Below are 18,943 nucleotides of genomic sequence, written 5' to 3' on the forward strand. Positions count from 1 at the left end.
CAGGCTCCTCTGCTGTGGAACCAGCTCCCAATTCGGATCAGGGAGACAGACACCCTCTCTACTTTTAAGATTAGGCTTAAAACTTTCCTTTTTGAAAAAGCTTATAGTTAGGGCTGGATCAGGTGACCCGGAACCATCCCTTATTTATGCTGCTATAGACTTAGACTGCTGGGGGGTTTCCCATGATGCACCCAGTGTTTCTTTTTATTCACCTCTTTTTGCTCTGTATGCACCACTCTGCATTTAATCATTAGTGATTGATCTCTGCTCTCTTCCACAGCATGTCTTTTTCCTGATTCTCTCCCCTCAGCCCCAACCAGTCCCAGCAGAAGACTGCCCCTCCCTGAGCCTGGTTCTGCTGGAGGTTTCTTCCTGTTAAAAGGGAGTTTTCCTTCCCACTGTCGCCAAGTGCTTGCTCACAGGGGGTCGTTTTGACCGTTGTGGTTTTTCTGTAATTATTGTATGGCTTTTGCCTTACAATATAAAGCGCCTTGGGGCGACTGTTTGTTGTGATTTGGCGCTATATAAATAAAATTGATTTGATATATACTCAACAAAAATATAAACGCAACACTTTTGGTGTTGCTCCCATTTTGTATGAGATGAACTCAAAGATCTAAAACTTTTTCCACATACACAATATTACCATTTCCCTCAAATATTGTTCACAAACCAGTCTAAATCTGTGATAGTGAGCACTTCTCCTTTGCTAAGATAATCCTTCCCACGTCACAGGTGTGCCATACCAAGATGCTGATTAGACACCATGATTAGTGCACAGGTGTGCCTTAGACTGCCCACAATAAAAGGCCACTCTGAAAGCTGCAGTTTTATCACACAGCACAATGCCACAGATGTCGCAAGATTTGAGGGAGCGTGCAATTGGCATGCTGACAGCAGGAATGTCAACCAGAGCTGTTGCTCGTGTATTGAATGTTCATTTCTCTACCATGAGCCATCTCCAAAGGCGTTTCAGAGAATTTGGCAGTACATCCAACCAGCCTCACAACCGCAGACCACGTGTAACCACACCAGCCCAGGACCTCCACATCCAGCATGTTCACCTCCAAGATCGTCTGAGACCAGCCACTCGGACAGCTGCTGAAACAATCGGTTTGCATAACCAAAGAATTTCTGCACAAACTGTCAGAAACCATCTCAGGGAAGCTCATCTGCATGCTCGTGGTCCTCATCGGGGTCTCCACCTGACTCCAGTTCGTCGTCGTAACCGACTTGAGTGGGCAAATGCTCACATTCGCTGGTGTTTGGCACGTTGGAGAGGTGTTCTCTTCACGGATGATGCGAAGGAGATGTGTTGCACTGCATGAGGCATATGGTGGTCACACCAGATACTGACTGGTATCCCCCCCAATAAAACAAAACTGCACCTTTCAGAGTGGCCTTTTATTGTGGGCAGTCTAAGGCACACCTGTGCACTAATCATGGTGTCTAATCAGCATCTTCGTATGGCACACCTGTGAGGTGGGATGGATTATCTCAGCAAAGGAGAAGTGCTCACTATCACAGATTTCGACTGGTTTGTGAACAATATTTGAGGGAAATGGTGATATTGTGTATGTGGAAAAAGTTTTAGATCTTTGAGTTCATCTCATACAAAATGGGAGCAAAACCAAAAGTGTTGCGTTTATATTTTTGTTGATATATATATATATATATATATATATATATATATATATGTACGAGGTCTGTTTGAAAAGTATCCGACCTTTTTATTTTTTTCAAAAACCATATGGATTTGAATCACGTGTGATTGCATCAGACAGGCTTGAACCTTCGTGCGCATGCGTGCGTTTTTTCACGCCTGTCGGTTGCGTCATTCGCCTGTGAGCAGGCTTTGAGTGAGGTGTGGTCCACCTCTCTCGTCTATTTTTTTATTGCGAATAAATGTCTGAACGATTTGGAGCTTTGCTGCATCAATTTTTTCCAGAAACTGTGAGAGACCTCCAGGTGGACACCATTCGGAAAATTAATATGGCTTTCAGGGACGATTTTATGGGGATTACACAGATTAAGGAGTGATCCAGATGATTTAAAGACCGCCCACAACTGCTGATAGTGCGCCGCGCTCCCAGCCCCCATCGACAGGCTGACACCCCGCTGGAACAACCAGATCATTTCCAACGTGAAGGCTTTGTTGATCCGGGACCTCGTCTGACTTTCACAAAAAGGCTGAAGATGTGGACATCAGCACTTTTTCGGTACATTCCACCGTTACAGGAGTTTTTTCATGGAAAGAAAAGCGGAGGGATGCGCCACGGAGCCGTTCATTACGCGGGACAAAACCACCTCGGTGTTGGTCTCACAGGACGGCTTAAAGGTGGATTTCAGACGGATTCCGGTTGCTTTTCAGTTGTGTGATTATCTGATTGTGATTGTGCATGAGCTGGACCTGCCCCAACATGTCCTGGAAGGCTTCATCACGGCATTGCTTTGCGCCATGCAGCTCCACCGCGACGCGCGGTGCATCTAAAAAGATAATCTGATAAAGAAAACAATTTTCGATAATTATCTGTTATCGGATTATCGGAAGTGTGCCCACCACAGTGTATATATATATATATATATATATATATATATATATATATCAGAGTATATAGCATGTTCCTTGACAGAAAGACCAAAGGATGATGACAGTGTCGTGCCTTTAACCCAAAAGTGTAACCTTTATGCCTGATGAAGGTAGAAAAACAAACAATTGAGACCCATGCAGTACTTTATCTGGGTCAAGCTCAAAACTTCTCATTTGCTGCTTGTAGGAACACCAGCAAAAGCATGCTACATTTCTTATTGTTTTCGTTATCACTAAATATATTTAACTTATGGTTCATCTGGAAAGTATTCACAGAGCTTCAGTTTTTTTCCCACATTTTGTTAGGTTACAGCCTTATTTCAAATTTCAGTAAATACATTTTTTTTCCCTCAAAATTCTACTCACAACACCCCATAATGACAACATAAAAAAACATTTTGGATCATGTACAGAGAGTCAAGCTACATGGCCAAAATGTCAAAGCTGATACTTTGTTACAATGCAAATGTTATTCCTGGTCTTCATCTAACTAAGCAGATACGCATCTAACAAAAAGTCATTCCAGTTGTCCCCAAGGATCCTCATAAGAGACCTCATAAAAAAGACACTGTGTCCAAGTCTCACAACCATATAAGAAAAAAGGAAGCACCAGACGCCTAAGACTTGGACCTTTGTCCTCTTGCGAAGATATCGACATCACCAAGTACTTCTATCCAACAACCTCATGACCCCATTAGTTTTTCTCAGGCATCTATGGGTCCAAAAAACTGAGGGTTGAGAGAACTGAATGTTCCCAGCAAAACTGGAAAAGTCAAGAGAATTATAGATGAACGCTGGGCCAAGACATTTCTTCACTACACACTGAAAGGAACATAAATGTGGATTGCGGATAATATTATTGTGCCTTGAAAGATGTCTGCTTTGTGTCTTCTTGTGCTAATTGTGCTATCCCTTTATGTCTACATAATTGCTGTCAAACAAACATGAAAACCACATTTTTGTTGCCGTGAACTGCTGTGTGTTTATGTTCTCGAGGTGCCTGTTGTTGTCATGTGTGTAAACGTGTCGGTTACTGTGATGGCTAACTTGTCAGTGTCAGAGTCAGAGTGTCAGATCTGCCTCTTCTTATAAACCACTACAAATATTTCTTACGCCAGCAAGCTGTTCGCTGCCAAGCCAAGAGATAGAAAGAAACAAGTCACAGACTCAAGCTCCATTAAAGCAAAACACGATAGTGACAGCCAGCGGGTTTGCAGAGTGTTCGTCACTGCTTCTCACGCAACAGATTTACTTTATTGTTGTGCCACAATGATGTATTTTTACAAACTGCAAAATCAAACTTCAAGAGTTGAACTACTAGAGTACCTAGGCAATACCTGGGACCTGAAGATACTCAGGGTTATGGTAGACAGATAGTTTAAGTATAGTGTCAATCAGGATGTGGTCACCTTGTTTGCTATTTCCTGGTAACACAATTCATTGTCTTTTTGGAATCTGCTCTTTAACCCTGATGACCTTGACTCTCACTCAAAATGACTGATAATTCCATCACCTTACCAGGACCATTCTAGAATGTATCTACACATGTGCAAAACTGGATTCAAATCAAGTAGAAAAATCTAATTCATTGACCACGTTAACATTGACCTTTGCTAAAATGGACACTTTATATTATTAAAGGAAATTCCAAGGTCAACATTCATCCACCAATTAAATGTTGGTAAAAATTCACCAAAGGACCAAGAAGGATTAATCCAACATGCGTGACCTTGACTTGGGCAATGATACATGAGCTTGACTGACCTTGAGCAAATTTGGCCTCGTTCGGAGAATTTTGAAACACATCACCTGCATATGCCAAGATTTGCACCAAAGAGCACTTCTTTTTTTTTCCCCCCACATTTTCTTAGGTTACAGCCTTATTTCAAAATTCAGTAAATTAATTTCTTCCCTCAAAATTCTACTCACGGAGCATCTGTTCTCCGTGTCTCCAGTCTGAGGTCAAAATTTTGGATTTTGAACTCAGACTTTCAACAATTTCGAAACCCGTCTACATATGTGTGCCAAGTTTTCTGGAAACAGAAGTCAATATCCAAATTTTGACCTTGGATTCCTCGAATCTTGACTGTTGATGAAACAAACCCTTTAAGGGCAATCCCAGCGCCAACCTTCATCCACGATGCAAGTCTAGTGGAAATTATTCAAAAGACGTGAGAGGGGTATGGGAACGAAGAAACAAACAAACAAAAAAAAATGTTAAAATTTTATGACATGGATTAAAAAATTCAGAAATTCTCCCAAAAAACCCCCACAAAAAACAAAAATTCAAAATCAATATAAACAGTATTGTGAATGTTTTAAACCTGTTTCTGTACATTTGTGGTACCCCCCCCCCCCCCCCCGCACCAACAAGCCAGTTAGTATGTCAGTAAAAAGACAATTGTGAAATATTCAAATGTTAAATTATAATAATAATATATAATACGTATATTCTCTGGGTTTGTAGACGTTGTTACTGCATTTATTTTATGTAAACGTGAGAATCACAGGCTGTCTCTCCATTATTTTCAATGGGAGCTGCTGTGAGCTACGCTCGCTTCCTGATCATGTCGTTCTGGGGGGAAGTGAAGTTTGCTCTTTGACGTCTTCATTATTGTTCTTTACAACACTGTTTGTCCTCTTTGTTCCAGACTAATAAATATAATATGTCTGAAATTCGGTTTACACTTATTAAATTCCACACAGATTAAACGTAGCAGACAGATTTTTTGTTATAATTGTTTTAGCAAGTTTTCAGAGTATCATGCAGCAGTCTCTTATTAACGTGATGAAAAGCATGTGAAAACCCTGAATTGAAGAATTCATGATTTTCAGATCAGAGATTGATTAAACCAAATCAAGACTAATTAATTGAGACTGATAAATTAATGTTTAAATTATGGTACTTATGCCATATAAAAAAAGAATAAGTGGTGCCCCATTAATGCTTAAATAATAAGTATTAAACCCTAAATCAATTATTTTGGTGACCTGTTATTTTGGGGCCTAATCCAGTCTAATTCAATTTGGGAGTTTAATTACTTATTCACTACAACTAAATGCTACATATCAAGGGTCCCCGTAGTGAGGCCTGAATATATGTAAAGCAAAGTGTCTCCACTCAAATCACCAATAATCACTACTTTCTACATTTTATCGGTGCTCCATGAGTGCGATTCAGTAAATTATTAATAAATTTATTCCAATAAATGTATTAATATTTGTTACATTATTATTGGTGCCCCGTGTGGAGGCTTAAAATTGCTACAGTGGTCAGTTGTTCATTCCTGTCCGTCCAAATGGAGTACTGTCCCGCTGGGATGTCCAGAATGAAAGATCTCCACAGCTGATTCAGTGGGCGGCCACACCTCCTGTCAGTTTTTAGCACACACACCAAAGCCATACTCATGGGGCACTTAGACAAATTTCACTGCCAGTACGACAATGATTGTTTGCAGACTATTGTCGTGCCAAGAATGCGAATGGCCACACATTTTCTAAGTGCCACGCGAGCGGTGTTAGATGTTCATGTGTGTCACCTGTAATTTGGCCAACACCTGCCGTGAGAGGGTTCAATGGGCTCACACAGCGCACATTGCGTCTGTCAGCTGCTGGTGTGCGCAAATAGTTGTAGCAACAGGTGTACGAGGCGTTGGAAGCAGCTACCAAATAACACAGTTTGCATACGATTCCTGCTTCATGCGCAATTAATGCGCGATTTGACCAAATTTGCACTATATGTGAAGGGGCCCTAAGTTTCAGTTTGTACAGGGGTCAAAAGTTAAAGTTGCTGCAATTTCAGTAAAAAACAATGCAACTTATTGGTTGAAATAAAAGGATTAATAAATTAAATAGTTTTGACTGTGTTGAATGTTTGCTCTGCAAAGTAAAGGTCAAACAATGTTGAGGTGAACAAACAATGTTGGATTCTATGACTTATGACATACGTTACCCCGTAACATAATAAGTAAGCATAACACATGGTACTATGGAGTACTTACAGACGCAGGAGGAGGACAGATTTTATTCAGATGATGAACTGTGTTCAACTGTAAAACCAATTTTGCCAATCTGTCCACAACCTCTTAAGAACTTGACATGTCTTAATTTTGTCTGCTTGATCTTGGACAGATCTAAGATTCTGATTTATGGTCTTCATAAGTTTGCCAGTGAGCTCACACAGTGTGATAATTTTCACTGTCAATGTAACACCTGTTTTGAGCAGTCTGTTGTGTAAACTATTTGGATCTAATGGCTCGTACTTTTACAGATTTCAAGGACAAGCTAGTTGTAATCAACTCCAAGCTCAATTTACTGTTGGATGTCCTATTTAAGGCATTTAGATGTCTTACCTGAGCCAACTCCTGTGTGAAGGACATCAGCTAAGGCTGGTGAACGCTTTAAATTAATCTTAAAGACAAATGCTAAGTATATATCAAATAAAAATGTGGCAAAGTGAAGTCCAGGTTGAAATATAGTCCTGTTGGCTCGACTAATGGAGATTCCCCTTTCACTTACCTGGTAGAGCATGTAATTTGAGGTTGAGACAACTACTGTTGGTTATTGTTTTAATTACACATTCTCCAAAAAACAAACAAACAAAAAAAACCAATACAACAAATTCTCTAACAATATTTTATTTCTCTAACACATATTGTATTTCTGAAATGACAACACACACAACTCAGAAAAATGCAATTTTAGAAAACATAATTTGAGAAAAATGTAATAAAGACAACAATGTCAAAAAATTAACATCTGTTCGACTATGCAGACAGATTTTCTTTTTTTTTTAATTACACAATGTTATCTCTGCTAATGGGAATGCTTTTGACACAGATTGTTTTTGTTTGAATTTTTACATGATTATTTAAAAAAAATAATCACCGATTAACTGATTAAAATTCTTTAAAAAATTTGTTTAACATATTTTCTTTAGGTTTGGTGTAAGAGGGAAGACAATGATTAACACGTAAAATTAACACGTTAAATTAAATTTAATTCATATCCATCACATGATTAGCAAGAAAACAAGACGATATCTTGCAGAAGCACTAGTCTCCACTTGAAACAAGCTCTAGGGTGTCATCACCAAACAGGAAAAAAAAAAAAATTGATGGGTGACGGTGGTGTGCAAACTGAATGGCCAATTCCACCTCTGTAATGTTGCCGACATTTCTTCTCTCATGTAAATCAGCTACACATATTACAGATAGTCTGTCATAAAATAGCATTACTAATCTCCTTGTACTGAAAAACTAACACCATCCAGATAAGACTGTTGACGAACAGGGATACAATCTTTAAAAGAAATTTAACAAATATTTTTAAAAAATTCAACAAGTATTTTAATTTTTTATCGGACAAAGTCAGTTTTTTATAAGTTTAACCGGCATGCAAGATCAAGAGCTGTCACTGAGATAGATGATGACTGGAGTGCAGTTTGAAGCGGAAAAGAGGTGATTATCCGTGAATTGCGGCTAATGACGCATGCGCAGTGAAGGCCGATTTTTAGGGGGGACCATTCGGTCTCTGACACCGGCCATAATCAGATGTTTAGTCATGAACTTGGAGAAAAATAATGTGTTCTATCAACAAAGATAAACGGTCAAGGGATGTTTTTTGTTGAAAGTTGAAAAGCTCACGCTCCCTTCTTTTATTCTTAAGTAGGTTGCCAGGTCTGCACATTATAAGCCAGCTAGTTGCCAGGTCTGCACTTTTTAAAGACAGCATGCTAGGAGGCAAGACGGATTAATCCGTTTCATCCTGTTTTTGCACTTTTATTTATCATGGGTGTTAGTAGACGTGTACCTGGTGGAATAGCACTGTAAAACTGTCATTCTACAGTCATTCAGAATGAGAATGAGTCAGCATAATATTCTACAGTGCAAATATAATATACATTATCATATTTTTCTAACTAGTTTGGGAGGTCCTGCAACTTACTATTGTCAGGACTGGACGAGGGCAGGACACAAATGCAGGCTCGACAAAAGGAAATATACTTAAAGGGTGGTTTATTCAGGCTAGGGATCGTTAACAGCAAGGCAGTCCACGAAGCAAAAATACTTGACAAGGATTAAGCAAAAGACGTGGTCCAAAGAACAAGCAAGGTCAAAACAGGAGCAAACAGGTATGTCAGAGCAGAGGCAAAAAACAGGATCCAGAGCACAAAACAGAGTCCAAAAACAAGGCTAGGCAAAACAAGAACGAAACAAGAGGCTGGTACGTGAGGGAATCAACGAACGAGCGGGGAAGAAGTGAACAGACGCAGGTTAAATAGGGACAGGTGTTAATCAGGAAATGAGGTGCACGTGGAGGAGGAAAGGCCTGGAAAGGGGGGCGTGGTCAGGTGACAGCTAAGAGGCCAATGATGCAGAAGGGCGGTGACAAATGGGCAAGAGAATGACAGATGAAGGGGCGTGGCTGACTGAGAGGACAAAGTGCAGGTGCAGAACAGAGAGTGCAGTGATCCGGAAAAGACTGTGGAAACAATGAGAGACTGACAAGCAGGAGCAAGAGAAAGGTGATCAGATACAAACATGACAATAAGAGATAATACAATGAACACCACCCTAACTTGAACAAAACTGAAAAGCATACAGGAACGTGATAAGTGAATCATGGGAAATAATACAATAAACCTACTTAGAACAGACAGAAGAACTACAAGAAAACAAAACTGAAAACCAAAACCAGAAATACCCAAATACTTAACAGAAGAGAGAACAGTAACATAAGCAAACAAACACAAAATGCTGAAACATAAAAACAGACTGTGAATAAACTAGAATGGAACTAAAACATAGCTATAAAGTAACAGAAAGAAAGTGACAAAGCAATATGAGAACATTGAATAAACGTGAAGAAAGAGGCAATAACAAAACAAGACTAAGACATAACTGAGGTGAAAAGTAACAAAGGAAGAAAGTGACAAAGCAAAAATCAGAACATGGAAAAAAAACCCCACATGAAGAAAAAGGTAATTAACAAAACGAGGCTGATGCCAAAGGAACAGAACTAAATGAAGAAGGGCCATACGGGCTGAAGCCTGGAAACGGCCGGGACATGACAACTATATACTGAAAAATCACACATTTGTTTTTTTTAAACAATCAGAATTTTGACGATTTATATAGGACTTTCTCAGGAATTAATGCACAAAGCGAAATAAATTCTAATGACGAAAAAAGAACAATGTACAAAATTACCAAAATTAAAAAACTGATAATACAGAAAAAAGCTGTGACTTATACTGCAGTACTACTTATAGTTCAGGAAATGTCTTAGTAGATCCGTTATTTTGATGTGTATAAATTTACTCCTCACAGAGGAAATAAAGTGGAAGCCGACAGTCTTTGTCGGCCCACTTGTAGTTGTCATCCTTGGCGATGGCGCCACAGTGGTTAGATAGCGGCAGCTGTGGCTGTGTGTCATTCTTCCACTGGCTGAACTCCACCACCTGGTCAACTGTCCAGATCCAAAATCCAAAGAGGCGGCTCTGCCTCAGACCGAGCCACAGTGGACCAGAAACGTTACTGTGTTTAAGCCAGTCCACAACTGCCCTCTGATCCTCATCATCTTGGATCCACAGAAGCCTCGTGTGTTTTTCATGGCAGTAATCATAGGCTTCCTCCCAAGTTAAATACTCTTTAACAACAATGATTCTCACAGATCCTGAGTAGAAGCAAATAAATAAATAAATAAATAAATGTAATAAATAAATAAAAGCAAAGTGCGGTTTAAAAGGAAGGCCAGTTTTGATTTTGCACAAAGTTGACAAAAAAATTGTGTAAAAATTGAGTTATTTTAAATCAAAGTTTGGATCCAGTTCATGGGACGAAAATGATATGCCACCAGAAAGGAAAACTAAACCACACACTTGATATATTTTTGTAAATTACTGAATTTTATTTTCCATTTGTGTCTGAACAAAATAAATAAATAAAAATTCAGATTTCAATAATTTGGTGCTAATTTCACTTCCTGGAGTGACTGCAAAGAAAATTTCACTTATGACTATTTTTTTTTTTAAACAGAATTGTTTTCTTAAAGTACAACTTCACATTTCAGGATTACTTGTTTATGTTGCTGCCCGTTTGAACTTTAGCGCGTCTGTTCGCTGGTTCCTGAAGGAACAAGATGTGTTACGTTGAAATTTGCTAGTTTTATAAATGTTGTAAAGTACTTAATGAAGTTTGTTTTAAGTGATACACAAATTAAATTATTAATAGTAGCAGTACAAGTGATACTATGGTAAATGGTAAATGGACTGCATTTATATAGCGCTTTTCCATCTGCATCAGACGCTCAAAGCGCTTTACAATCATGCCTCATATTCAACCCAATGTCAGGGTGCTGCCATACAAGGCGCTCACTACACACCGGGAGCAATAGGGGATTAAAGGCCTTGCCCAAGGGCCCTTAGTGATTTTCCAGTCAGTCGGGGATTTGAACCCATGATTTTCTGGACTCAAGCCCAACACCTTAACCACTAGACCACTAGACTCTCTCTCTCTCTCTCTCTCTCTCTCTCTCTCTCTCTCTCTCTCTCTCTCTCTCTCTCTCTCTCTCTCTCTCTCTCTCTCTCTCTCTCTCTCTCTCTCTCTCTCTCTCTCTCTCTCTCTCTCTCTCTCTCTCTCTCTCTCCTCTCTCTCTCTATATATACACACATTTGTTTCACTTTATGGAAACATTTTGTTTTGTTCTTATTACCAAATAAATTTAGACATTTTGAATAATATTTTGATTACACAAAATTGCTTTGTTGGCATTTACTGTATTTCCGACCAAATGTCGGGGTACCAACAATTTTGTCCACGTGTATATACAGTACTGAGAAAAAGTTTTAGGCATCCAAGATTTATGACAAAAGTAACATTTAACGCCCCACCCACCCCCTGGTTTATTGGCATATCAACACGAAATCAGTTCCAACAGAAAATGTGAGCTGTTATTTTTGAATCAATAATAATAATAATAATAATAATAATAATAATAATAATTTATTTTATAAGTGTGCTGGCCAGTAGAATACCACACAAACACAGTTGCAAATGGTCATGCAATATTGATATGATTGCAAAACAAAATTACTCATAATTTAACTCGTCACCCTTAAGATAGTTTTGAGGTCCTAAGTCTTGTATCCTGAAAGATTAACATGGAAATGGAACCCAGTTGTCATATGAATTATCATCAAAGTTGAAATTCATCACGAATTTCATATATATGTATATATATATATATATATATATATATATATAATATATATATATATATATTATATATATATATATATATATATATATATATATATATATATATATATATATATATATATATATATATATATATATATATATAAAGACACACATACACACAAGGGAACGTACCTTTGGAACATATCGTGGCTGCTGTTTCGTGACAGTCGTCCGGATACAGATAATGTCCAGTCGGCTCAATTGCAGGTGTCTGAACTGTGCAATTAGGATTACCGTCGCGCTCGTACCAAAGTCTAAATGTAGAACATCTTTCATCTTCCCACTCCCAGTTGTCTTGCATAGGTCCAATCCAAAATGATTCTCTCCTCTTTTCAGATAGTTCTTTTGCATATGTGTCATTGATCAAGTCTTTGTTTTGTCTTCTGCAGTAGTGCTGAGCCTGACACCAGTTCCTTTTCATATCGACAAATATACTCGTATTATCTACAAAGCAAAAATAAAGACACTGGTTGAGTGTACTGCTTTTGACAGAACTTCCAAACATCATCTACTTGGATGTCTGAGAACCGTCAACATCGTACTGGGTTGTGTAACAGTGAGACAGAAAATTAAATTAAGCCTTCAAGTAATATTGCATTTCTCATAAAAATTATTGCAAATGATAGAATGTGGGAAGTTAAATACATTCAACAAAAAGGCAGCAGTTAAACTCTACAATAAAAGTAATTCACAAATGATACACAACAGTGGATTAAGAGTAAACTGTGTTTACGGTAGTTAATATTTATTCATGCAAGTAAGATGTTAATGTTACAAAAATGTTACAAAATGTTACAAAAGTTTTCATTACATATATTTAAATATAACAAATCCGGTTTGAAATGTCCCAATATGTTGTGTGTGGGCCGCCAGAAGAGGTACTGTTGGCCCACCACCAGAGGGCGCCCTGCCTGAAGTGCGGGCTTCAGGCACGAGAGGGCGCTGCCGCCACGGACTCAGCCGGGAGTGACAGCTGTTACTCATTACTTCCTGACAGCTGTCACACATTCTTCATCATCTCACTCCATAAAACCCAGACGTCATCTCCACCTCATCGCCGAGATATCGTACTTCATTGGAGGTAGTACCCTCAGCCTTTTTGTGGTATTTTGTAAATCTGTTTATCGTGAGTGTTTGCAGGAGTACCGGTCCTTCGTTTGTGGAGGCTGTGCAGGACGGCACTCTTTTTCCTCTGAGGGACCGCTGCAACACATATTGAGTGAGAGGTGGAGGTGGCATTCCCACTGTTGTTGTTACTGGGTGTACACACACCTACACTTGACTGTCGTTCTCGCCAGCAGTACCAGATCCGACAGTCGGGGATGGTGATCACCTGGGAATTCGGGACTTGGTGGCTCCAGTATTCACCAGGTTCAGTGGCGGCGGAAATCGTGTGGTTCCGGCTCTTCTCAGGACAGACGTCTTCTATCCTCGAGCCTGCCCACACGTCACCTTTGTGAATTGACTGTAATTATATTCTGAGATTGTCTGTATTTCGTTGTTACTTTTTGGCTCATCTATTGGCCGTTCATTTGCGCCCCCTGTTGTGGGTCCATGTCACTACACTTTCCCAACACAATATTGTAATATGTTGCCAGTGCTGCATATAACAATATTAATTAATAATATTTTGGAAACTCTGTATAGCTCATATAACATAATACAACAAAGTATTATTATTATTATTATTATTATTATTATTATTATTATTATTATTATTATTATTATTATTAGCAGGGGTGGTGGCCAAGTGGTTAATGCGCTTGGTTTCAGTTCAGGAGGTTCTAGGTTCAAATCCCACCGCTGCCACATTTCTCCATGTAATGTGGAGTTGCGTCAGGAAGGTGCATCCGGCATAAAACCTGTGCCAGTTCAACATGCAGATCCACCTTGGATTTGCTATGGTGACCCTGAGTGCAAACAAGGGAGCAGCTGAAGGGACTTACTTATTATTATTATTAATATTATTATATGTACATAATTGTTTATTAATCACATTAAAATGTCTGAAAATTGTGACTAAATGTTGCCAGCAGCAGTCGTTTATATATATATATATATATATATATATATATATATATATATGACTAATCACGTGTGAAACTTGCCATTATTGTACATTGTTACCAATACAGCACATTGCATTATTATTTAATAGTTAAAATATTTTGGATAGTATATATGAGTATTACTTGTATAACATAAGAAAACAAATTATTATTATTATTATTATTATTGTTATTTATTGTTTAATTAGCACAATAAAATGTCCAATAAAATGTGACAAAATGTTGCCAGCAGCAGTAGTTATCATAATTCATCATTAGTTTATTGAAATATGACTAATCAGGTGTGAAACCTGCCATTATTGTACAGTGTTATCAATGCAGCACATATTATTTACAAAATTTTGGAAACTATGTATAACTCGTATTACATAAGAAAACAAATTGTTGTTGTTAATTATTATTATCATTATTATTATTATGTTATTTATTGTTTAATTATCACATCAAAATGTCTGATAAAATGTGACAAAATGTTGTCAGCAGCAGTAATTATCATAATTCATCATTAGTTTATTGAAATATGACTAATCAAGTGTGAAACTTGCCATTATTGTACAGTGTTATCAATGCAGCACATATTATTTACAAAATTTTGGAAACTATGTATAACTCGTATTACATAAGAAAAGAAATTGTTGTTGTTAATTATTATTATCATTATTATTATTATTATGTTATTTATTGTTTAATTATCACATCAAAATGTCTGATAAAATGTGACAAAATGTTGTTAGCAGCAGTAATTATCATAATTCATCATTAGTTTATTGAAATATGACTAATCAAGTGTGAAACTTGCCATTATTGTACAGTGTTATCAATGCAGCACATATTATTTACAAAATTTTGGAAACTATGTATAACTCGTATTACATAAGAAAAGAAATTGTTGTTGTTAATTATTATTATCATTATTATTATTATTATGTTATTTATTGTTTAATTATCACATCAAAATGTCTGATAAAATGTGACAAAATGTTGTTAGCAGCAGTAATTATCATAATTCATCATTAGTTTATTGAAATATGACTAATCAAGTGTGAAACTTGCCATTATTGTACAGTGTTATCAATGCAGCACATATTATTTACAAAATTTTGGAAACTATGTATAACTCGTATTACATAAGAAAAGAAATTGTTGTTGTTAATTATTATTATCATTATTATTATGTTATTTATTGTTTAATTATCACATCAAAATGTCTGATAAAATGTGACAAAATGTTGTTAGCAGCAGTAATTATCATAATTCATCATTAGTTTATTGAAATATGACTAATCAAGTGTGAAACTTGCCATTATTGTACAGTGTTATCAATGCAGCACATATTATTTACAAAATTTTGGAAACTATGTATAACTCGTATTACATAAGAAAAGAAATTGTTGTTGTTAATTATTATTATCATTATTATTATTATTATGTTATTTATTGTTTAATTATCACATCAAAATGTCTGATAAAATGTGACAAAATGTTGTTAGCAGCAGTAATTATCATAATTCATCATTAGTTTATTGAAATATGACTAATCAAGTGTGAAACTTGCCATTATTGTACACTGTTATCAATGCAGCACATATTATTTACAAAATTTTGGAAACTATGTATAACTCTTATTACATAAGAAAAGAAATTGTTGTTGTTAATTATTATTATCATTATTATTATTATTATGTTATTTATTGTTTAATTATCACATCAAAATGTCTGATAAAATGTGACAAAATGTTGTTAGCAGCAGTAATTATCATAATTCATCATTAGTTTATTGAAATATGACTAATCAAGTGTGAAACTTGCCATTATTGTACAGTGTTATCAATGCAGCACATATTTACAAAATTTTGGAAACTATGTATAACTCATATAACACAAAACAAATTGTTGTTGTTGTTATTATTATGTTGTTGTTGTTATTTATTGTTGAATTATCACATTAAATGTTACAAAATGTTGCTAGCAGCAGTAGTTATCCTAATCAATCATTAGATTTATTTTTTTAATATGAATAATCTGGCGTGAAACATTACAATATTGTCAAGTGTAAGCAATGCGGCATATAACAACATTAATTAAGAATATTTTGAAAATGCTGTATAACTCGCATAACATAATAAATCTAATTATGATTATTGTTATTATTATTTGTAATTAAATGTTTATCAATCACATTAAAAATGTCATTATTGTATAGTGTGACCAATGCAGCACATATCATGAATATTTCATAATTAAAAATATTTTAGAAATGATATATGAGTATAACTCATATAACATAACAGAATTACAGTCTTTACCCAGATTTTGAAGTTTCCTGGGAATTACCAGCTCTCCGGATGTGGCACGTACCACCGTTTAGATTGGACACTGTGATTCAAAGAAGTTTCACATCTGATTAGTCATATTTCAAAAAACTAATGATGGATTACAATAACTACCGCTGCTGCCAACTATCGCAGTTGGTGTCACAGATATGTTGGTGATAACGGTCACTTACCCTTATGGCACATGAAAGGCATTCGCTCGGAACAGTTAACATTTCTGATTGTGTCCTTGTCAACAACTTTACATATTTGTGTATCAGCCAGATGACCATCAGATACAGAGTGTCCAGTTCTGTGCAGTCCGAGCCAGAATTTCCTGTCGTTTTGTGAAATATAGTCATGGCTCATTGCATAGTTAAATAAGACTCGGGCATCGTCTTCATCATACAGCGTAACAAGTGAAGAGTCAGCGTTTCTACATTCTTGTTTTGCCGTCTCCCGAGGAACAACTTTATTGAAAGCGTAGAATTGTCGTAGTCGCTGTGCTGTAAAGCTGCAAACTGCTGTGAAAAAAAATAAAAAATACAAGAAAGTCACTATTGGCACATTTCACTAAATGGATATTTTGCAAAACACTTTTTTTTTTTTACATAATTCAGGCCTTTAAAGATTCTCTATTGGAAACTCTGAGCAGCAAATTGAGATAATTATGATTTAAACTTAATTATTTTAGTGTGTGTGTGTGTGTGTGTGTGTGTGTGCGTGCGTGTGTGTGTGTGATAAGCCGACAAAAGACATTTTTAAAGTGTTGTAGATTTTTTTTCTAAATTGTGTATCTGTTCATTTTCTGAAACTGAATCCATTTAGGTTGAGGGCGGAGCCTATTCAACTGTACTCTGGCCCATGATTGATAAGAAATCCAAGCTTGAAAATTCTCTGCATATCTGCGTAAATCTGCAGAACCTGATGCAGGGGGATACCTGAAAATCCAACTACAAAAATAGGCACAGTTGGATTTTGGTTCATCGTCAGCATCATCTAACCGCTGGCCAGTTGAGATGATGTTGTCAGAGAGGAACAAAAATCTTACTATGGAAGCTTATAGAAGTGCGTGTTATCAAGCAGCAGAAAATCCTACACGGGTCCCCTGTATCATCGCAGTCAGTACAGTGCCTTGAAAAAGTATTCCATTTGGTAAATCAAACATAAAACATCAGTTTTGTTGCCAGTTTTCTTCAGTCAAGTCAGGGGATGGATACACGTACATGTCCAAGTCACTGACTATGTCTTGGATTTTATTTATTATGAAGAAATACAAACAGTATGGTATGGTATTGGTAAGTCTGTGTTGAGTAGACAGTTCTCTAGATAGATAGATAGATATATTACCAACTGCTTACTGCTTTGAGAACTGCTTACGTGACACAAATTTACCATAGAGTACCATACTTTTTGATTTTTTTCATTATTGACAACAACACATCATGTCAACAACGCATTCACTGACTTGGAAATGTTTGTGTTTCCATCCCCTGACTTGTCTGAAGAAAACTGGTAATAAAATAGGTATTATAGCAAAGCATTTATTTTGCAACCCATCATCTTGGGTTTTATGTTTAGAATTCATTTATATTAAGTTGTAGAGATTTGCTTTCAGATTGAGTTTAAAGAACGTCATTTTAGAATTAGTTTTTTTTTTTTTTGTATTTAAAATACCATAAACAAATTGATGTGTGAAATTCTCAGTGTTCCAATACTTTTGTTGGGTACTGTTATTCACTGACTTGGAAATGTTTATGTATCCATCCCCTGACTTGTCTGAAGAAAACTGGCAATAAAACTGATTATTTACAGGTATTATACCAAAGCATTTAATTTATTTTGCAACCCATCATTTTGGGTTTTATATTTATATTTCATTTATATTAAGTTGTAGAGATTTGCTTTCAGATCTTTCAGAGTTTAAAGAACGTAATTTTAGAATTTGTTTTTTGTTTTTTTTGTTTTTTGTATTTAAAATGACATAAGCAAATTGATGTGTGAAATTCCCACAGTGTTCCAATACTTTTGTAGGGCACTGTTATTGACTGACTTGAAAATGTCCATGTATTCATCCCATGCTGTGACTGTTGTCCTGTCCACAGTTGACCACATAAAACATGTTCATACTGTAACAGAAATCAAGAAGATGTAAGAATCAGTGTTTATTTTCTTGCATTTTCCACATCATCCCATTTTTACTATTAGAATTTTTTTGCTTTTGATATGGGGATTTGTATTTAATTTATTGAACTTATAATCTAGTCACAAATGTAGACACTGAACATCTTATGGTAAGAAGCAAACTTGAAAGTGTTCCTTACCTGAACACAGCACAAGCAGCATCAACGTTGCCTTCATGGTGTTTGCGATGAGTAATGCAGGAAGAAATGTTCTTTGAAATTCTAGTCAGAAGAGAAAAATACTGAAGATGGTTTAATTTTTAAAAACGTGTGCACATCAAACCCCAACACACAAATAATTTAACACATGCATTAGAAAGTAGTAAAGTAGAGCCTCAGGTTTGTTACCTGCCGACGTGCAGAAGAGAAGTGCAGCTCAGTGGGATGTGTTTTACTGATTATATTGTGTTAGTGTGATGTGAGCCAACTCATGACAGAATGGGTTTGTGTACATAGTCAAATTAGTGATGGTGAAGGTGGAATAATAAAGTACAGCTGGGTTATCAATAGACCAGTGTTCACAGCA

General features: G+C 36.5%; 1 long non-coding RNA gene across 1 annotated transcript; it reads right to left on the reverse strand.

Annotated features, from left to right (window-relative positions):
* Positions 1 to 12,201: 12,201 nt before the first annotated feature.
* Positions 12,202 to 16,544, reverse strand: LOC117503762. The gene is made up of 2 exons (XR_004558657.1): positions 16,429 to 16,544; positions 12,202 to 12,297 (listed from the first exon to the last, which is right to left on the reverse strand). It is a non-coding gene; the product is annotated as an uncharacterized LOC117503762 (long non-coding RNA).
* Positions 16,545 to 18,943: the final 2,399 nt, after the last annotated feature.

Source organism: Thalassophryne amazonica, chromosome 22 (genome assembly GCF_902500255.1).
Source record: "Thalassophryne amazonica chromosome 22, fThaAma1.1, whole genome shotgun sequence".
NCBI classification, from domain to species: Eukaryota; Metazoa; Chordata; class Actinopteri; order Batrachoidiformes; family Batrachoididae; genus Thalassophryne; species Thalassophryne amazonica.